Genomic DNA, 22,708 nt, shown 5'->3' on the forward strand with positions numbered 1-22,708 from the left:
CATCAAAGATTTTGTGGAAACAGAGGTCTCTGTGTCCTCAGCAGTTTCCTCTATCGCTCCCATGTGGTGGCCCTTCCCTTGAGGAGGGCCGTAATTGCCGTGCTGTGACTGCCAACAGACAGAACGAGATAATATTGCGGGTTGTTTGGAAACAAATTCCGATTACAGTCCTTCTCATCCTCGTTCCTGAAAAGGAAGGAGAGCCACAAGTGGTGTAGTGGAGCAGGAATTAATCTGTTTCCTCAGCCTTTGCTCTGCCCTGGTTTGAGCGCAGCTCTCCCAGGTGAGTGCGAACGAGGGAGGAACGTTAGCGGGAACATCTTCAAGTCTGCATCCTGCACAGTCCCATTATGCAATTATGCATTGCTCCCGTTTAATATAGCTCTGCACACTGAAATTTACTCTGTTTATAGCTCTAATTCATGGAAGAACCTCGGGCTAAATCTTTGTCTGCTCCTCTGGATCCTTCCTGCTCTTCCAATTACACAACAAAACCTTACCACTTCATTACTTGAACTGTGGAGTACAGACACGTGTCGTGCTGACTGGCATGATTCAGAGTGAAATAAGATGTGAGAATATAAAGGGGAGAGCTCAGCCTTGCCTTCCAAAGCTGGAGGATGCCCTCACGAGCTTGGCAGGCGAGGTGAGATCCACCAGCCTGACCGGGGGCCGCAGGAATCAGGGACCGTTCTCAGCTCTGCCGGTAATTTATCTCGTGAGCGTTGCAAGCTGTCAAAAAAGGAAAGAAAGCAAGGTCACGTTGACTTTCATTAGAATTTAAGCGCTGAAACCAATCCTTAAATCTTTGACAATTTCGCCTGTTTGTCTCGTAGGCTTTGCCCTCCCATCTGCTTCCACCGAGGTCGGCAGGGGAGGATTGCCTCTTGCTCTCTCCCTGCTTGGTGGCTCGCGGAGCGGGGCTGGGGCTCGAGCTGCTACTTCAGCTCGAAAGAAGAAAGGTATTGTCGGGAGCCTTAAGGGACTCCTGCTGAGTCTGTTTTGTTCCTGCTATAAAAGCCTGTCTGAAGTGGTCTGCTTTGTGTTGGTGTGGTATTAGCACATGCCTATTTAGTTCTTTTAAAATGTCTATACTATATTCAGATGCAACAGAGACTTACTCACAGCTACTCAGGTGCTCCCCTGTCCCGGTAGTTTTCTTCAGCGCGCTGAAATTGCATGATTTTAATGTAAATTTCTGATCCATTTCTTTTCCCAGCATTATCATTTTCTTTTCCCTGTCTAAATCACACGTTAGGCTTCTGGCTTGAAAAGCCACATCAATGTCACAGGCAAAGTGGAACGGGGAAATGAAGGCAGTTTGTGGGGCTTTGCATTTGGAACTCGAATCGCACAAATCAGAAAAGGAAGTGACCTACGGGCAACTTGGAATTAGTTGAAGTTTTTATTTGAAAACAAAACCTATGGGTACTCTCTTTGCCTACCTTTATTTGTGGAGTTTATTAAGAGTCCCAGTGTGCATGAAGCTCTGGCAATCTGAGGAATTGATTAACCTTTTTCTGTTTATGATTACCTCCCAAACATTTATTATAGTAGCTTTTAGAAACAAGGCCCAGGCTTCTTTGTTTAGGTCTGTAACAGACAAAGGACTACAATTAACACTGCTTCGGTGAGTTTTCCATGTAGCTTTTAAATAAAAAGTATACCTAGAGTATTTGCTGTTCCTCATATCTGATGAAGATTGAAGGGGAGGTGTTATATGCTGATGCACATCAAAAAATTGAGGGTGAAGGAGGCTGTTAGCCACATGATTTGCCTTGTTGTATATCAAGGGCCAAAGAACCACTGGGAAATGGAAGTAGTTGTAAAACCAGGAGCTTGTTTCGGCTAAAAAGTGCCTCCACAAAAGTCACTTGGAGACTTAGAGAGAAGGCTTCTCTCCTCTAATACTTTGTTCCAAAGGTTAATAACCTTCGCAGTGAAAAATAGCTGCTCAGCTGTTAAAATCATTCCTTTCCTCCACAAAGAGATTAAGCTCATCTGCGAGGAAGAAGTAGCTGATATTTAAAACGTCACTCAGGGTGTCCGAATACAGCATCCAGCCCACTGAAGAGAGGCTTCAAACAAAAACATACAAAAAAAAACCCCCACATGGAAATTCCATCCCCTCCCCTTCACCCTGGTTTTCACAAAACCACAATTTCCCAGTTTATCATGCTGTGAGATACCTTTTAAGGTGCATCACGAGTTTGCATTCACTTGGAAGGCACGGAGCTCACCATCACGTTGCTCTGGTTTAAGACTGACTTCTGAAAGCTGGTTCCTTTAGCACCCAGTGTAATTACGGTGGATCTGCTGTCACGCTCTGAAGTTGGGCCTTTTTAACTTGTTTGCTTTAGAAAGCCTGAAGAAAGGACTTCTTTTTTCTCCCCAAAGGTTGTGTGGTGCTAGCCTTGACTCCGTGGAATATTACTGTTGTGGTTTTGATAAACTGCTTCAGTGGGGTATGAGTGCTGATGGTGTTCAGGTAGCTCCGTCCCCATAAGAAGATGGGCTCGTGCCGGGTAGGTCTCGTTCTAGAATGACTGTCATCAAGAGCTTCTGTAACGAAAGGATTTTGGTTATCGAGCTGCGGCAAAAATGAAGGCATTTGTCAACGATTCCAAGTCTGTCCTGTTCTGCAAAAGTAACAAATGTTCCGCTTACAGGTAATGAATTAAAAATCATTAATGAGTCCAGGAGTCCAAGAATTTTTTATCGTGAGTTTAATGGCAGGAGTTTTCACTCTCCACTATTAATTTGGCATGATAAACTGCTGAAGATAGATTCACAGTTGATGTTGGAAGAATTTACAGAAGGCTTACCGGAGCTAGCTCAGCTCTCGGTTGTTTCCGCAGCCAAGAATAACCGAAATGCCATGCAGGAACCAGCTCTGGGTAAAGCCATCCTGTTGCACTTGGGAGCTGTTCCTGTGCCCAGATCTTTCCCCTTGCCTCAGTTCATCGCGCTGTGCTCTCCTCAAAGCACCTTCCCACCTCCTACCTCGCTCTCAGCGTTGCCTGAATTATATCTGGAGTACTGGGAGGTCCTTCTCAGGGGAATCTTTCTGCCTTGATTTAGAAGGGCTTAGCACTCAGCTTCCTTGGGTGGTTTTTTAAGCTTTTTTTTTTTTTTAATATTACTATTTACAAGCGCTGCAATCTTCATACAGTCTCCTGATATTTTGTCTATTAGTTAACCATTCCCCCTGCTTCTGTAGAGGTGCGTTTCATTCAGCCTTTGTCGCTGATTCATTAGGGGCATACAAACTCAGGTCTCCCATGTTTCTGCTTCTCCAGGTGTAAGATGGGAGGAATAAGGCTTATGTTCACTTCCTAGGTGCTTGCAGACCTTTGCAGAAGTTGAGAATTGTCTTCCAAGCTTTATTTTCTTGAATTTTCATTTTGAGTTTAATTGCAGGTTGTGCCCTGGACAGTGGAGCTGGGGGGAAGTTATTGCAGGACATCAAAAACACAATTTTAAAGAGTGTTTTCTTTCCAATAAATATTTTTAAAATAAACAAATAAAACTTTACCCTGCAAAATTTGTTTTCAGGAAAAAAATATCTAGCTGGCCGTATCCCTAACCCAAGAACTTCCACTTCGTTTTTTAATCCTTATCTCTGAAGTTTTATCATGAATGGATGTTTCCTATGGATGCTTTCACTTCTGAATAGAAAATACTTTTTTTCTCACTGGAAAACTATCAGTGACAATTTTTGTCAGGGCAGCCAAAGGTAGGAGTTCAGTACGCCGACTTCTTGCCATCTCTTTTCACTAGAGCAGTATTAAGAATTCTCTTTGTGGTCAAGGTCCTGCTTTGTGAGGTACCTTCCAGACCCAGAACATTGCTTTAAAATAAATCCTTACCTGAAAGGACTTACAGTCTGTCTTTCAGTTTGAGATACAGCAGCATCACTGGGCAGAATTATCAGCCCTTGAAAGGGGAAAATCTTATTCCCTTTGAAAACGCATCAGGTGAACAAATGGAAATGATTTCTCTTCATCCGTAGCAAGCAGCAACTCCCTTCCTTCATCAGGGGGATTTGCAGAAGTGTTTTAATCCTGCCCGTTTAAAAAAATAAATAAAGCTTGCGAATCGTTTAACTATTTAATGTCCACTGCCTTAAATCACAGAATTCTTGGAAAAGTCCAGGTTGGAAGGGACTTGGGAGATCATCTGGTCCAGCCTCTCACGGTAAATGTGAGTCAACGCTTGTGGCATGCAACTGAAAGCTCAAAGGAAACAGGCTCTTCTCTCAGTCATACATATACATGTGTGTGTGTGTGTGTATGAAATAATAACAATATCTCCATTTCTAATGCAGAATTGGACTGTTTCGTTTAATGGAATTACTTTTACTGTAACCAAGCTTACTGTTTCAGGTACACCAGTTTCCTGGTACTGACTTCCAGCTCCAATTTCTCCTCCTCTTCAGAACCTCCCTGCTCCCTTTCAACTTGCTTTTTGAAGAAAGCTCTTCTTTTAGTCGATGAACACGTGCCGTTTTCTTCTCCCACCCCTCCTGAGCAGGGAAGGCATCAGGTGCTGCGTCCGTGCACGAGCTGTGCCCTCTGCAGTCCCTGCACAACAGCAGCAGTCCTGCTCCGCTGGCAGCAGCTCTGACCTCTGGGAAGAGGAAGGAATGAAAGAGATGGATGGGAAAAGCAGGGTTAGGCAAATGGCTCAGCTTGCTATGGTAAAGCTCCTTTCTCAAGCACAGCAGGGCTTCTGGTGCCTGATTAGTGAAGGCACAGACCCGGGCTTTGAAAGCATCGCTGATAAAATCTTAGTGCTGTGGTTAAAGAGGGTGTTAACGGCGAGATATTTTACATGGCGTATACGGGGGTTCCTTGTGTGTGTCCTAACAAAAAGCAGCAGAACCGAAAGCTGCTGCGTGCCTTAAATACGTGGGTATTCTGAATTCGAGATGGGGAATGCAATAAAGGCAATTCTTCAAGGCAAACAGTTCATCGGGGTGACAAATCTAGTGCTGAGGTTTATCATTTTGCACACATAAAGGCCCTTCTTAGTAAAGAAGATATCCCAGTGACTTCACAAATACTGCTCTGGCCTTCAGCTGTTGATCCAGCAATCAGATATTCTGGTGATGGGAGCAGCAAAGCTGCCTTCCCACATGGGTGAAATAGGCAAAAACCGAAGTGATGTTCACTGGAATTTTTACAAGTCTGTAGGAAGCAGTGAAAAGAAGGCCGTTGGGTTAGAGGCCTGGCTATACGACCTCGTAATTCAAGAAATAATGTTGTCTGGGGACTCTGGCAGGGTTGGGATCCAGCATGAATCGTAGCGAAAGCATCGTAAGCAAAGAAGATGAGGAGGTAAAATCTGTGCTTGGCCAAGGCGACTGTACTGTCTGTGGGTTAGGCCACAGGAGCTCGGGGCCAGAGGTGTAGGAATGAGAACGGCCGTACAAAAACGGACTGAAAACACCGGGACTGTAAGCAGGCAGAAGGGAGAGGGCCAGAGAGGCTTCCACCGGCCTTCAGAGATTTCAGTGGCCCTGTGAGCCAGTCAGTAAACGTGTGGTAAAATACGACTCTTGTCTTTGTTCAGGTGCAGATTTCTTACACTTGTTTGCTTTGCCCCACTGGCGAAATTGTCAGTAGCATCATTTAGGAGAAGCCTGATAGATCTTGCCTATGGTAGTACAAGTACAGACGCTTCTTAACACCTTGTTGCGATAGCAATTCACAACTTGGGTGCAGTCTTTTGCCACCTGTTAAAAGGACTGGCGTCTGACGGTCAGTCGGGATGTTTGAAGTGTGCTGCACTTCACAACTGAAACCAGCGCGCTTCTGCCTGCTTCTCCAGCCTCCAAACCATGTCTCGCAGTAGCATCGGAGGAACGTTTAAGTTTTGATGTGTGCTTATCGAGGATGTGAAGTTAAATTAGCACACGGGCATGTTCTTTCGCTGACGTACTTTAAATCACACTGCTGAATTCCTCTTCAGTTACATCAAGGTGTTTTTGCCAGCAAAGGCTCGAAACCCTGCGTGCGGTGCGGTTCAGCACGAAACGTGTGCAGTTGCTTCTTAAAAAGCTCCCCAGATTCTTGAAAGGTTGATGGCAACAAAGGAGAATTTGATCCTGACGTTTCCAAGGACCTAATCTAAGGGTTCTCTTCTTCCTTCCTCGACTTGTGCAGGAGTGGGGTTATTTTTACTTCTGTCCAATTAAATGCCCGGGCCTTTGTTGTGACCGTGTGCTGCTGTCTGATAAGCTTTGTCAGGCCTACAGCTCTGCTGGGAGACATACCGGGTGCTACTCCTGCTGTTTACATGCAATATATCACCGGGGGAAAGCCTCGTTGCGTTCCTAAAACAAAGGCCCTACTGTCACCTGAAGGGGGTTTGTAGCAGTTCAGGCCAAAATTACAAAGTTCTCCCTATCTAATTGCAGGCGTTTGAGACTTGCAAACAAAACCCTTACGTGCAAGAGGAGTAATAGATACAAAGGAAAACATGTTTCAACTGAAAAGACCTTTTCCCTTCAGTTTTTTTTTTTTGTTTCTTTAGCATTGTTTTTACAGATCACCTCTGCTATGGTGTAGCCAGATTTCAAACCGAATATAGTAATTAATTAGTCACGGCGTGTGTTAAGGATACATTTGGTAAGAGGTTTACAAAGTGCTGGTTAATCACTGATGAATTTTAAAACAGGATAAGCACATAAATAAGAGGTCGCGTATGATTTCGGATAATTTCTGAAAGCGACTATTAATAATTTAGATAAACTATTTACAAACGCACGCCAGATCTGAAACACACTCAAACGGAGCCGGAGCCGTAAAGCAAATAAGAAAACTAGAAAACCGGTGAACAAACCAAAAGTGATGTTCGTGTTTGATGCGGAGATTTGAAGCAGAGACCCATCAGTCAGCCAGTTTCTGGGGGGAAAAAGGCGTTTTAAAAAGGCAGCACCCTACCAGAGGTCTCATTTCGGATATCCTGCATCATCCAGGGCTCGTTATACGCAGGGGCTGTGCGGGTTTAATTTATTGGAGTCGAGAGTCTCGCTACATTACCCCTTAGCATGGGAGAGATTGAACATTTATTTTCAAGTGTTTCCTTAATGATTGGTTGGGTTCGTGTTTAAGTGTTTCATTTAATTAGTAGCAGACGAATTTAGGGTCAGATTTTCAGGAACGCTTACTGCTTGGATTTCTCACTGGAGGATTCGTGCTCTGAATACCCACCGCAGTGGCTAGGGGGACTTCACGTCTGTGCAGGCAGGAAAGCCCGGAGGAGCGAAAATTTGAAACCGCAAACCCAGCGCACCTGCAGGACCCTCCTTCCTCTGCAAAAAGAGAAGAAACCGCGGTGACAGAACTTATTCATGTGAAGTAGCTATTGCCAGAAATGCCCCACTTGTGAGTAGCCGTGTGTATAAAAGCGCGAAGGACCTGTTGTGCGTGTGGGTTATGTCTGGGTATGGGACTTGCAGATAACGTGCACAGTTTGTTCGCTGAACTCCAGAGTCTTTACAGACCTTTCAGAAAGAGGGAAGAAAAAATCAGCTTTTCTCTCTGTTTGTGTTTACTGAGTCAATATTTATACCTTGTGATCTCATTGAAAGCTGGTGTTTATGGCTACTTTTCCCTGTGCATCAGGCTGTGGCTTTGTTTCACGGCGCTGCGATATTCATTCCCTTTCAGGTAGGCACTTAAATATTTTTCTTCTCTCCCTGTGTTGATTGCTAATTACGTGGATGCAAGGTTTGCTTTGTTTCCTTTGGAGAGCATTTGCTTGGGACTATTTCATCATCATCTTTGAATCAGACAACAGCCTGAATATCAAACAGAGTGCTGTGAGAAGCTTTGCTTGCCACCTGTCTCCTTTCCAATGAGTCAGTTCTGATTTTTTTTTTTTTTATTATTTCCACTTCTTCATCCATTTGATGTTTTATCATCTGAAGCATTTCTTTCCACCCTTCCCCCCTTCTCATTTGGCATGTCTTTTTGTCTACCTGTGAGCCTCTGCTGATTCCTTCAACGAAGGTCCTTGAACTTGCCAGTTTTCTTTACAGTAAGGATCCTTTCAAAAGACTGCTGCTGCCGTATTGCTGTCCATTTTTATTTTTTTTTAAAGGCGGCTTGAAGTGATATTTCACCCTCCTCATGCTTTACAAGGCTACGTTAAATTTTCTAGCAAAAAAAAATCACTTTATTCATAAAAAAGTTTGATTTTCCTCCCGTTTCTGCTTTTCATAGCAGCGATTTATATTTATTGCAGGGGAGCGTTGCAGAGGCCCTGCCGAGTTTGACCCCCCCACTCCTGATGCTGTATGTACTTTTAGACCGCCTGCTACAGTGAATTGGCTGTCTAAACAGCCTGTAAAAATACTGATAAATTGTAATCAAGTTGTCCCTCGGGTTTATTAAGTGCAGGGCTGTAGAGGCAAGTGCAGGCAAAGCTGTGCTCGCTTGGCGTGCTGCAAGCTGGGACGACGCGGGGCAGCTCCGGAACAACAGAAGCAGCGCGGTGGTGTTGTGACCTTGCAGCTGAGCTCCGGAGCAGCGTGCCCTGGGCTCGGATGCCTTCCCGCATCCCCGGGGTGCAATGGCAAGGAGTGTTCATTCTCACTGCTGTTTGCTCCCTCCCTGTTTTCACTTACAGCTCCAGCTTCTACGCCAAATGCAGCGTGTTGCTTTGGCGTAGCAGCATGGGGGCTTTATCCCCCTGTCCTCCTGCAGTGCAATGAGATGCCGTATTTGTCTCAACTGCAGCCAAAGGCTGGTCCCTGCCTGCAGACTTCATAGCTTAGCTTGTAGACTAGGCTATAAGGCTCCTCTTTCTACAACTGTTTCCTCTCTTGTGCTATTAACCAGACCTTTGGCCTATAAATTGGTTTTCCTCATCTCCTTACACATGCACAGGATCCTGTGGAACCCAAAATATGTCTGATGGCTTTAACCATGTGCGTAATTGACAGGATCAGAACCTATTGGGTCTAAGCTAAGCTCTCTTTTTCAGCCACCCAGGTGCTTATTACCTCTCGTCTGACTTCCATTTTGGAACCCACATCACCCCAAATTTACCAGAAAATAACATCCTTCAACGGGCTTCTCTGTTTTGTGGACAATTCCCTTGAATATATTCCCTTCCAGGACGCTGAGAAGTGCTGCTGTCTTCCTTCAGAAGCACTTGAGAAATTCAGATTTACGGCTGCTCAGTTTAGCACGCCGTTTGTGCTCATTATCCGAACAGCACGGTGTCCACCTTCGCCACGAGGGGTCCACTTAGGAGCCAGTTGAGATAATGCCGGGGAGCGTTACGAGCGTAGAGTCCGGTAGGCATGCGGGGCAGGTGTGAAATGCCATTGTCTCTGTCCAGCCGCCTTTGGCTATTCCGCTAACCGCGGGAAGGACTGAGGGCTTCAGACCACCCCCGATTCCCTTTAATTAACACACATGAATCTTCCTAGGGCTTTGCTGACCATTGCCTTTGGTGTAAAGCCAGGTCTCTCCTTGTACCGCCTGCCCAGCCGTTCCTTCAGGTGCCCCGGTGCAGCGGGCTGTGCGGGACAATCCTCTTAATGAGCTCACCACGGTGGCAAGCGAAACATGCCAATTAGGGGATTATCTGCATCCTCCCAGGATCGGAGGTGTGAGCTGTTCAGAAGAGAGCCACTCTTCCCCTTCACTTAGAACAGGCTTATTATAAAAATGTAATTTTACATACATGTGCAGTAGCAGAAATGGGGCTCAGGAGGTGTTTATGGACATGAAAATTGGGGTGCACCACTCCTCCTTTGCAAAATGACAGAAAGACCTTAAAAACCTCGTTCTGATGCTAGCGGGGAACTCTAGCCTGTGCTGACTCATTCTGGCCACGCTGTTTGCGTGGTGCGGAGTGTTGTGCGATCAGCTCGTGGAAAGGTCATCGGGGACCGGAAAAATAGCTGAACAGGAACGGTGTCGGGTAGAGAGGATCGTTACCAGCTTTAATTGGGAATGACCTCCTACAACAGGCTGAGTCATCCCCGCATCCTAGTGAGAACTCTAGGGTTGAGAGAACGCGGAGCCTGGCGGGAAACACTCAGAGCTTCTCATAACTGAGGAGCGTGTCAGGGAAAGCCACTTCTTACCTATGACTGCCTTGAGGATGCAGTTGCAGGTGTCTACACAGATGAGTGCACAGGTTTGGGTACAGCTGGACAAAATTGTTTATCAACAGCTTCTGTAGCCCAGCTGGAGCATCTCCGTACCACTCCGGCGCCCTTCGGTGCGTGGCACTGCTGCGCTCTGGACCAGGTGTACGTGGGAGTGGAGCCGGGAGGGATGGGTGCTGAATGCCTCTCCGTGAAAGTAATCCTGAAAGACAGGAAGCTCTGCCGCTGGGCAGTCAGCATCAGGTCTCAGCTCGGATTTGTCAGTTCGAATCCAGCTACATCAACTACAGATGAAAAGATTCAGGCTCAGTACTGTTCTGGTATATGTAGAAAGTACTTGCTGATTCTTGCGACGAATGGAAACGCGTTTGCGTTGCATCCAGAACCCTGGGTTCCTGATCCACAGGAGCACAGCAGCAAAAAGAAATCACACTTGCAGAAACAGTATATTGCAGAAGAAACACTTCAGCAGCTTTGGCAGACGTACCAGGGATCAGGGACTCACTGTTTCCTCCACCTCGGCTTTGAAGTGCTCTGTGGAGGGGATGGCACAGCTGTTGTACCTGTCTGGTGGCTGGAGAGAGGACTCCTGGCTCTAGAGCTGGCGATCTGGATCGCTGAATTCCCCCGCACAAAGAGCCCATCTGCTCCAGCAATGCACATCCCAACCGTCTCTGCAGTTTGTTTCCATCTCTCCTAAACTATATGCAAATGAGTAAACAAAATAACGCAGCCTGTCCCAAGCTGTTGATGCTGATTTCAATATACACACACAGATGATAGCTGTTTACTCTTGAATACCCCTTATGCCACCAAGAAAGTTGTGAGAAAATTATGTTCCCAAGTCTGTCTGTACTCCTCTCCCTGAGGTCTCACCCCTTCCTTCAAACTGAAAAATTGAGTGTTTTGGGTTATCTCCGGTAGCAAGAAGTTTTCCATTTGTATGTGAAGAGGAAAGGTAAGAGCACGGCCACGGGAGCCACGTGCATGGCTCCCACTCTGATATCTCTGTTAGCAGCTAAGTGCCTTCAACAAGTCACTTCCTTGCAGTTCAGCATTCCCTGTCGCCTCTTGTCAGCGTGGATGCTAAATGTCCTTGGGACGGGGCTGTGTGTAAACTTCTGGTCCTGGGTCTGTGAGCCTGGGTCTCCACCGGGGGCTCTCGAGGCTACTGTTACGAAAATAAGAATAAATCTGCCCTTTTCACATCCGTCTGTAGCTTTTGTTGCCATTTGGAAGAGCAGGCAGCACATAAATGTAGGAAAATGTCATTTGCAAGCATTTACCTCTCCAGTGCTCACTGCGGTTTCATGAGATGCTATTTAGAAACACAGCTAAGTAGTAGGAACCGTTTAGCTCTCATATGCCAGGACTGCCTGAACAGCATTTGAAAAAGGCACGAGGCAAGCCGAGCAAACTGAGTTACAAGCTCTTGACCAAGGGGCCTGGCAGAGTTGTTTAAAGGACAGTGAAGGAGAAAAGGAGACCCTTTAGAAGGTTTCCTTATCAATAATCTCCTATTTGTTTCTGTCCTGTGACTTTTAAGTGCTTGAGCTGGTTCTTCTATTTCTTTATACTGTATGACAGGCTTTGACCTTTCTTCTTCTAAGCAGTGACCAATATATTTCTCATTTTCCTTAATGCTTAATAAAACGATTTAAAGGCAATCCAAAAATAAAACTTGTGTTTCCGTTGATTTTAAATAATAGACTCCCTCGAGTGTTTCAGGAGTTGCAGTGCATACCTAGAAGGATGTTGGATCTGGTTTTCAGCATGTCTCGAGCGTTGCTTGGAGTCGCCAGGGCTCGGCCTAGGGTTTGTGTGGTAAGTCGTTCCTTCTCCGTGGGGGTGCTGGCTGAGCTCTAGACACTAGGTCCAGCAGTCTGCTCGGATATAATCCGCGTAGTTTTCTGTCGGTTTAGTTTCACTTTGTGTACAACCAAATAGGTGGATGTATTTCTCCTCATTGCCTCCTGAGTCAGCTGCAGTTGGCAGAGGATGGAACTGGCGTTGCCTTTTATGCAAGGAAAATTAAGTATGGACAGAACGCTCGTGACTTTAACAGTCTTGCATGAGCATTTGCGGGAATTTTACCCTCTGGGGCTGCAATAAGACATTCAGTGCCCCTGCACTGGCCAGTATGAGGACATTAAGCTCTACCTATTGGAACTGCTCTCCTTGGAAGGCTTCGCTTTTATAGCAGGTGTTGCAGCTCTACTGGTCTTGGAGCTGCCTTTGCTTGCAGCGTGTGGCATGGTGAAGTCTCTGGCTCACCCTTGCCTTGTTATGCTCGTGTTGCCTTTGTTTTTATTTTTGCCGCGGTAGGTAGTACACGAAGAATTAAGTAAAGGCTGTGTTTTGTCTCCATATAAAATTAATCCTGCTTATTATTATTATTTTTGTAAAATACTAAACTCAATTGCAGATAGAATAAGCCATCTGGTTCCTGTCACAGCTACTGTATATTACATACATATGGGGAAATTGCTTATTGATTTAGCCGAGTGTGAACAAGTGCTACTAGGAAACCACAAAAGTATTCCTACTACTAATAGATAGTATCGGAGGTGACATGCTGTACTTGGTTCTTGGCTAGAGGGCATCAACTTTTAACCAAGGATTAAAAAAAAAAAACAAAATCAGTTATTTTGCTATGGAAGACTCTGCTACTAAAGCTTTACTGAGAAATGCCTTGACAAAAGAAAGGCGATATACTCTGAGACAATCATGCACATGGCCTTTACTGGCCTTACTGTACCTGACGTGCTGGAGTTAGGCCTGGCTCCCGACAAGTCTTTAAGCCACTTGTGCCGATTCTGTCACCAAGAGAATCTGGGTCCTGATGTATGCCGCTGTCACAGCATCTGCATGTGTCTTCTACCAACTGTTGGCATGACCTGGCCTTGATTTTAACCAGTTTTTGTGGCTCCTGCCCCGGCTCAAGCAAAGCTTAAAATCACAGAATCCTTAAGGTTGGCAGGCGGGCTGGAATTAGAGATCTTCAGAATCCTAGAATCATTAAGGTTGGAAAATCCCTCCAAGATCATCTGGCACAACCATCCCCTACCACCAATGTCTAAGCCATGTCCCCAAGCACCAGGCCCAGCCTTTCCTTGAACACCCCCAGGGACGGTGACTCCACTGCATCCCTGGGCAACCCATCCCAGTGCCTGACCGCTCTTTCTGAGCAGAAATGTCTCCTCATTTCCAGCCTGACCCTCCCCTGGCACAACTTGAGGCCATTCCCTCTGCTCCTGGCACAGTTACCTGTGGGAAGAGGCCAACCCCAGCTCCCCACAGCTTCCCTTCAGGCAGTTGCAGAGAGCAGCGAGCTCTGCCCTGAGGCTCCTCTGCTCCAGACTGAACACCCCCAGTGCCCTCAGCTGCTCCTCACAGGACTTGGGTCCCAGACCCTTCACCAGCTTCGTAGCCCTTCTCTGGACATGCTCCAGGGCCTCGATGTCCTTCTGGTAGTGAGGGGCCCAGAACCACTGTGCAGCATAAGGTCTGTGCAGATCCCGGTGAGTTGGGGATGCACGGGTTTGCTGGTGATTATGTCCCGATAAGGATGCGATGTAACTTGGATCATTAAAGTGCTGTTTTCTGCTCATCAGTAAATTTAAGCTCAGCTAAGGTGCTGCGCCGCCGGCGTAAGCGTTTAATAGCCGTGGTGCTGTTCAATTAATAGAAGCCGCATCAATGGCTGTAACAAATTGATGAAAAATCTCAGGAAAAAGGGAACGCGTTTGCTGCAAACAAATGTGGGCCCAATTTTCAAAATTCTTTGGCCTTGAAAATGTGCCAGCTCATCTCTTTCTCAAAGCAAGAGCTTGCTAGCCATTACTCATTCTTTGCATAGTTTAAGCGGAGCAGCTCCACACGAAGAGCGCTAACGCATCCATTAGCTGTCACTTGGACCAAACTTGCATGTGCTTGCATGTTGGTAGCTAAACTTGGACTCACAAAGGGGGATGTAAAATAGCATCATTTGCCACCCAGTTATGTTAGCTTCACACACAGTTAAGAAAATACACTGGGATGAGATTGTGGAGTCAGACTCCCAGAAGAATCCAGATACAGGACATTAATAGCAGTGACTCATCTAAACATAAAATATTTGATTTTCATTTTCACACTGCACTTGATTTAGGAGACATTCATTTTAGCATCTGTCAGGAGTAATGTATGTACACAAATAGACTGTCAGGAACTGAATGTGATTGCAAGTTGGGTAATGAATCTCCTCTCTGACTTCATCAACGGAGGCCAAAGCCCTTTATGAAACGGCGCTAGGTAGTTTCGGGAAACGAGCTAAATGTAACAATTGTCTTCGTTATCCATTTCCTCGAGCCATGAATAGCTACTCACACGTGGCAAAGGCACCCCTGGGATCCTGGCTGCTCGGTCCCAGAGGTTTTCAGTGTGGGATGCTCCTGGACGGGTTCCAGAAGCAAAAGCCGAGGTGCTCGGCCTTTGCAGATGCAAACTGACAGGCATTTTCTGTGGATCTTGCATAAAATGGATGTGCACTGTCTTCTCTTTCATGGATCATTTACCTAGGGCCCAGAACTATTAAAAAATGCAAATGTTGAAAGTTTTGAAAGAAAGCTAGATGATTCTTGATGAAGCTCCTCGTGAAAAACAGGAGGAAAGGAAAGGAGCGTTAGCATAAAAATGCAGGCGTGTTTCTATGCGTTAGTGGCCCTAGGTCTGAGTTTGACAGCTATAAATACCAACGTGCTGCCTTCCAAGTGACAGTGGGCCACTCTGACAGGGAAAATTTCCGCTAGCTTTACATCTCGTCTCTGTAGCTGGAGGAAGAATAAAAGCAGTGCGCTGTCTGGCGTGGTTGCTTGGAGCACATTAACCTGGGATGTTTATGGAGAAGTTGCATTTGTCTTGCGTATAGTGGAGATTTTATTAAATTAAAAACCTTTCGTAATGATAATGCTGCGCTTCCTCAGAGCTTGTTCTTTCTGAGTCCCAGAAGCAGATGTTAAAGCTTTTAATATCAAATAGTCTTTTTTTTTCGTCCTTTTTGTAGTAATTGAGCAGTAAATTGATAAGGCCTTAGCAAGGACAGATACATCTTGTGTGTTGGCTTTGACATTTCTAACCTAGCTAATAACAATATAAAGTACCTACATGGCTTACTTTAGTGGACCGGTTATCAGAGGTACTGAGCATCTACAATACCACTCCGAAGCCCATGGAAGCTTCTGGTATTCTGTGAAATCAAATTTCCATCTGATTTCACCTGGTAAGCTTGAGCTGGCGTGATCTGGTGTGTGCCAGATAAAGTAACGCCTCCATTTCAAGGAAGGGTCCTTTAAAATGGCAATAAATCATCGCACTTTTAATCTGCTCGGCAACGAGGGGGCTGTTAATACTTCCTCCCAGTACCTAATTTGTGCTGTGAATTTTGCTTCCTGACAAAGGATCAGCAGATACCATGTTCAGCTGATCACAGCTCTTTGAAAGAGTGTAGGTGATACTGCTCTGAGTTATGGTAAAAATAATTTAAAACTGAATGCTCCAGTTGGTTAATAATAATGCTTAAGCACATTACATCTTCAACAAGCTGTACAAACATTAACTAATTAATACCCCCAACTAATACATAATACTCCATCATGGTATGTAATTATGTATTACTGTTAGAACTGGAAGAATTATTCGTTGTGAATAAATTATCCAGCAAAGTTTGCTTTTTTCCCCTTACGGTTGTGAACTTGTTTGCAAAATACTCCCAGGTGTTGTGGATGTATTCGATCTCACGTTTGCCATAAGGATGGTAAAAACGGTACCTTTTATATTCTATATAATCGATTCCTTGCATCCTTGGATGCTGTTTTGTTACTGCTGCTCACCTTGCAATGTAAGCAGCGCCTCCGGCCCAGGGGAGCGCAGGACTTGCAGTGCTAGGTGCTGTGCGGGTGGGTTCCTTGGCCTGGACGTGAATTGCTCTGAAGAGACGGAACAAAACGGTGAGAAGGGAGATGGATACGGAGGGAAGGAGTAAACGGTTGGCCCGCGACCGTGGAGCGTGTAGAGTAAATCCATCCTATGGGATTGGAATTAAATGCAGGTTTCTTGAAATCCATTCCCTTAGACAATGCATTTTGTCCTAATGAGATCATAACAGCGCATCTCGATGTCACGGCATCTGCTGAAGTCCCCCAAAATCGCAGTTTTGTCTCTCTGAAATAGGTCAGTGCTGAAGAGGCATGGTTAAAGTCTTCTCGATACTGACTGATTTGGAGAACAGTTAGTTGGAGCTTCTCCTGTGTTTCATTACTTAAAAATTAGAGGAAACTGAAAGATAGGAAACTAAAAAAATAAAAAGTACTTCTTTTCACAGAAAGTAATCTTTGAAAATCATGGTCATAAGATGTCCGCAGATAGAAATTCCCTTGGCTTTTAAGAGGACTGAGTTTCTACAAAGTTAACAAGCATACAGGTGTCATAATGGAAGCTTTAAAAATATGTGCAGATAGAAGATTGCATTCTTCACCTTTACGCCAGTCCTGGATCATGAGGGAGAAGATGGCATTGTTTGGTAAGGCATTTTTCATTGTCTTGCTGTAGAATTTCTTGTGGCCTCAGCCAAAGCATCTTCATGTGTGTGGTGGAGCTGAAAGGTCCTGGCTCCTAACTGCCACAATAGATTTTTGTGTCCAGCACGGATGTACCTTTTTTGGGAATTTCCTCTGTCTGTGCATTGCTTGTAGGACCGCCTGTCATCGCTACCATATACACGCCTTTTTTTTTTTAACAGTTGCTCTGATTTTGGTGGCTGTTCAAAGCCATCCACACAAATTTACTCCTTTAATTTGTGCGTTGAGTGCAGATGGAACAGAATGCAAAGGGTAATAAATCTGTGAGGAAGCCTCGCGCTTCTTGTTCTTGACATTTCGTCTCCTCTTGAAAGAAAAGGAAGTGAAAATCCAAATCTGGTCCAAGTGCAGTATATTACTCTGTGAAAGCTCCAGAGACAACTGTGGTGGGCTCAGCATCGTTAGGGTAACCACAGCAACTAGGTGTTTGCTGCATTCCTAGCAGTGAGCATTGGAAAACGCCACTTTCTTGTCAAATGCAATGAATTTATAAATATCTGCCTGGAACATAGTTTCCGGGATTGTTCCTTGTAGTTTGACACTGACTGATTTTAATGGCCCTCCGTTAAAAATGTATAAAAAAAGATTTTATTGGGAAAATAAAAGCAAGGGCACACATCCCTCGGAAACGAACATGTCTGATCTGATTGCAGAACTCACGTTCGCTCCACACAGGTGTAGTTAGCGGTCAGATCTTCAAAGAATTTCAAAGGAGGAGCCATTAATTAATCCTCAAAATAGCTGTAAGAAGCATGAGACTTGTCAAGAAATCCACTGCTCTCTGAAGTGGCTGTGGGCCAGGAGTGTCCCGGTGGCCGCCTTTCCCAGGTTAAAGGATCGACTCCTGGAGTCTCGTAAGTAGAAGCCAGGGCATCTTCTGGCTACCAGCCAAGTTCTCTGAGATTGTGGGTGGAAAACGTGGTGTTCAGTGGCCGAACAGTACCTTACGGCTACAGGAACGACGTGTTCATAGGGAGCAAGAGCTGGTGCAGTAACGAAAGTCGCCGCGTTGGTGCTGCAGATGCTGAGGGACCTGGCTGGCAGCTCCCCGGGCCGTGGGTCCCTCTGGGTTTGCCGTGGTGTGTCTGAGAGAGAGAATCCTACAGGCTGGTCTCCTTGACAACCGAAGACTAACCGATGAATATTTTTAGGATTAAGCACAATTTATAGCCTGTTGCCAAATTGCCCAGGGAATGGGATATTTGAGAACATCTGATCTGAGGCTTTGGCTTTTGCACAGACGCTCCAGACTTGTCTGAATCTAAACTGCTTTGTCTTCGTTTTGAACCCCTTGCCGGGTCCTGTAGCTCTCAAATCCCAGCGCCTTCTAATTAGGAACAACAACCATAAGTGTGCTTATGTTCACATATATGCATAGGCAGACTTTGTTTTTTCCACTCACAGAAGTAGTGCCAAAAGGAACATGGTAATATTACAAAGGGCTTATCCTGACAATTTTAATGAGGTGAATGATTTTCAGTTCCCCTCGTTATGAGTTGAAAGGGATCGTGTTTATTTCCTTCTCTGGATATGGAAATTCACTCCTATATACATGTGCCACAAATACCAATAAGGGCCGGTTAAAAACTTGTGCTTTTGATGAAAATGTCTGATGATACAATGAATTTCATGGGAAGAAAAATGGGCAAAGGTTTGTGCATTTTTTTCTACCCTGTCCTACCCAAATATTAAGTTAAAACTAGATGAAAATTCGGGATGCCTGCAATTTCCGCATTTAAGAAAGGTTGAGTCTAGTTCTTTTTTTATTATTTGAGTCTCATGGTTGAAAAGAAATAAGCCAAGCAACAACAAAATTCCAACTGACTTCTCTGTCCTTGTTTTCTTTCCCTGCGTTGTTTTGGTGTTAGCTTGTTGGTTACTTGCAAACAGAGAAACTCTTGCTCTGTGAGTGACACCAGGGGGGCCTAGTCTTGTTCCGTGATTTAAATCACTGGGAATGCTAAAAATGAGGCTTGAGTAATCTTTGCCCGTTGGGCTTTTTTCTTTTGTTGGCGTGGTTCTGACCAACTGATAGGAAAAACAGGGAGGGAATCTGGAGAAGCGTCTCAGTATCCAAGTTCTGATTGATTTCAATTGGAAGATGAGAGCTGAGGAAACGAGGATTATTTGCCCAAAGTAGCAGCTTTTCTGGGGTACAGCACCAAATTCAGCGGCAGCAATCTTTTTAAGTTGCAGCTTGTTGCCAAAGGGGTGGGTCCATCCCCATTTCAAGGCACCCCTGTAATAAAGAATATATAAAAAAAAAACTTAATTCAGCAGAAAGCAGGGGACAGGCAGCTGAAAGGAGGAAGATCTGTAATTTTATGTTCCTTTTAGCAGGTACATCATCTTTTTTTTTTGGTAGCAGAATGCTTTGGCACAAAGAAAGATTGTATTTTTCCTGAGAGCACAGCGCTATTGATGTTATTGTTCCGTTCCACATATTGGGTCAAGCTGCTTTAACACCTGGCACAAAATTCAGCATCGGTGAGAGAACAGAGTCACCTTTCCTTGCATGAGTCAACAGATCGCTTTCATTAAGTATGCTGAAGAAAAGTACAAGAAAATCCAACTACGTAAGGCAAAACAAGGCAGAGCCTAACCATTCTGCTGTACTTTGAAGGGCATATTTAATCGACTCGCCTCTTCTGGCGTTTAAACTTTGATTTGATGTGTTTTGATTTCTTTAACTACCCTAAAGATTTTAGCTGATCAAAAGTTCATGAAAGTGGTCTGTGCTGGCCAAGTGGAAACGCGAGTGAACAGCAGCACGGAAAGGTCATATTAATTAGGGGATGGAACTCGGCAGAGATGTCTTAAACCATTTCAAGCTAATGGAGTCAGTGTCATAACAGATAAAGGCATAGATCTGTTTTTTTGGTAGCAACTTATCATCTGTGGAAGGTTTTCGACACTGAGTTGTGAAAATAACCTGATTTGTCGCTCGTTTATTTGGTTTTGTTATCTTATTGCAGATCATGACTGGGGATTTCTCTGGGACAGCCTTACAAATGTTAACAAATTTCATGTTGAGCACTTAAAAAAAAAACACAAACAAAACCCCCACCCTGTTCTGCATGCAGGGTGCCAAGAACTGGGAACTCAACCTTCAAGACTGCAAGATTTAATTGTCTAATAGCCTGATTTGGTAATAGTCTAAAATCAAGCCAGTGTTTTTCCTTTAATGTAATATTTTATTTTTACATGGAAAAACAATTCTAGCTGGGGAGAAGCCTGTACTGGGTCTCATTTCACTTTCTCACTTTCTTGGCCAAGAAATCCATGAGCACTGGGCTTTTTTTCTGTGCTGACCGGCTGTAGCAAAGCTCACCAGCTTTTCTACTTACAGAAAGTTTATTGGCTTTGCCGAAAATGGGAAAGTAAACACAAGCATCAGAGTTGTATTTTCATTTTTTTTTTTATTAGGCTCATATATATGGAAATTAGATGACACCTTTGGGCTTAAGAAGTATTTGTCAGGTTGTCTTAATTGGAGGCGAACGCACATTTTCAGGATACTATGACAAGATCTTCCAAAAAGTTTATGTGCCTTTGGAGTACAAGTCCTTTTATTATAATCATCACAACTTTTTAGCACTTTTTAATTTTGTTTGTCAGCAGTTTGGTGGCAGATAAGGCAGCCCAGAGTTAAGAATGAAGCAAGACTCCCAGGTACCTATTAGCTGTAGGACTCAGAAGCCTTGCTGTTGGGTGTCTAAGTCGATGGTTGCATCAGGGTCTCAGTGCCAGATGAGAGGTCAGTTCCTGTGTATTCTCCCTTAAAACAGCAGTTTTAAAGATGTTTTCCTTCCCATCCCCTTTGAAAAAGGTTTGGACAATGAAATGCAAGAGCATAAAAACAGGAAGGGACACGTAGGAAAGCGAACACGAGTCCAAGAAAATGGTGAGAAAATTCTCCCTTGGACAAGCAGCGTGTGTTGTGGCACAGTGTGGGGGCACGAACCCACCCTGCCTCACTGAAATGAGAAATTGGGAGTGTTATTAAGCCCTGAAGCCTCCCAGCATATGATCACGGAGTTATTTAGCCCGGGTCTTTGCATAATTGGGATGCATTCAGAGTAAGCACAGTGCTCAGGAACCCTCAAATTTGTGTGTGTGTCTCTGCTGTGGTCTCATCCTAATACGAATGGCTAGCGACATATACTGCAGGGGGGACACAGGGTAGCTAAAGACAAAGAAAAGCTGATTTTTTTTTTTATTGCTGACCCATTTGCTAACTGTAAAATAGAGAATCCACTTTACAATGTGCGAGTACAAGGGTGTATAAAGTTCAGTTGAAGCACGTCCAAAAAAAATCCCTCTTACCCCTCTGAGGGATATGAAAGTTTGGGGGTATAAATAAAAACGTTTCATTCTCTAATTTCTCAGAACAAAGTTCTCGAGACCTGCTGCCTGGCAAGGGGGAAATTTGTCGGAGTCTCCTGGGACTTCTCGTAGTCAGTGGGGTGAGCGTGGTCGTGGTTGTGATGAAGTCCCTCTGTGCCGTCAGAAAAAGTGCAGATGCAGGGTTTCCAGAGCTGCCGACCCCATATACCTCTACCGACTCGAACTGAAGAATTTCTGACATTTTAGTAGATTTTTACTGAACTTCTCGTTCTGACAAATGTTTTCTTTCTTTGGTCTGGATCAATACCAAATGTGACAACAACAACCAAAGAGCTCTACACAGCAAAAAATCTATTTTTCAATCAGCCATAATTACAATAGATTTTAATTTGAACTGGTGCTTCAGGGGGGTACGGTTGGAAGTTTTACTGATATAAGCTGAATACTGTGATAGGGAGAAATGGGAGGCAAAGCAATGGGGTTCATCCTATGGAAAACACTGTTCTATCTGGTGAGCTGGACTTCTCTTTAATTTCAGAACCTGAAGGTTTTATTTTATGCTAAGCCTTTCCTTCCTGTGTCTTTAGAGAACATTGAGGTATGCTCAAAATAAGTACTCCTTTCCATTACTTAAAAATAATAATAATTTCCGTAGATGGGGTAGTTTGACATAGCTGGATTTCCCTCTCTGGAGACGTCCTATTCACGCTGAGAACTTGACCTGGAAGTTTTTGCTGCTCTGCCTGGTGCTGTGTGCTCCTCCTTGCATTACCTCTCTTTATGCAGATCTATTCAGTCGTGGTTCACCTGGTGACAGTCCTGACGTGACATACGGTGATGGTGCTGTACAGCATTGGTATTCTGTGATCAGAAATGCTTGCCTTATTTGCAGTTAAACTTAAGGTGTTGATTTTGACCTCTGAAGCCTTGACAGGCTTGAAATTTGCCTGAGACATCACCTCTCTCCCACAGCTGCAATCAATAGAGGAACTCAAGCTTGAACCCTCTTGATGTAAATAGGAGGAAGCTGCTGGCAAAGGCATATTTTTTTTCGGAGAGACAATTATTGTTAGAATCCATTCTGTCTTGATCTAAGGCAGGCAGAGTTTATTAAGTATTGGAATGCACTGTAAGGTCTATTTATTTTGCTTGTGGAGATAGAGGGGCAGGAACAACGCTAAATGCTTTTGCCGCAAAACTGTTCTTGATGGTCTTAATTCTGGGTAGAACCATGGAAGCAGTTAGGTTGAAAAAGACCTTCCAGGTGAACCATCACCATGACCTTCCGAGGCCCATCACTAAGCCATGTCCCTTAGTGCCGCATCCCCACCTCTTGCAAATACCTCCAGGACAAGGATCGGATGGAACGACGCTTTCCTTGTGGGTGCTCTAGCTGACCCTTCCTGAGCAGGAGGATCAGTCCGGGTGATCTCAAGACAACCCTTCCAACCCAAGCGATTTGTGACTTGGGGATGCCACCTCCGTTCGAGATCCGGTACGTTATCTGGGGAGTCCGTCGGAACAAAAGTTACCCGTTCTGTTTTCTGAGCACTTCTGAGTGTGTGCATGCACACGTGCAATTGTTTGGCTACGGATTTATGTGTGTGTTTTT

General features: G+C 44.7%; 1 protein-coding gene and 1 long non-coding RNA gene across 5 annotated transcripts in view; one reads left to right on the forward strand and one right to left on the reverse strand.

The window, feature by feature from the left end:
• Positions 1 to 22,708, forward strand: part of LRRTM4 (leucine rich repeat transmembrane neuronal 4) — a 204,976-nt gene that overhangs the window by 12,780 nt on the left and 169,488 nt on the right. The window lies entirely within an intron of this gene.
• LOC118177399 lies at positions 7,000 to 8,386 on the reverse strand. Its single transcript, XR_004755782.1, has 2 exons — positions 7,988 to 8,386; positions 7,000 to 7,318 (listed from the first exon to the last, which is right to left on the reverse strand). It is a non-coding gene; the product is annotated as an uncharacterized LOC118177399 (long non-coding RNA).

The sequence above is a fragment of the Oxyura jamaicensis genome, chromosome 22, assembly GCF_011077185.1.
Source record: "Oxyura jamaicensis isolate SHBP4307 breed ruddy duck chromosome 22, BPBGC_Ojam_1.0, whole genome shotgun sequence".
In the NCBI taxonomy this organism is placed as follows: Eukaryota; Metazoa; Chordata; class Aves; order Anseriformes; family Anatidae; genus Oxyura; species Oxyura jamaicensis.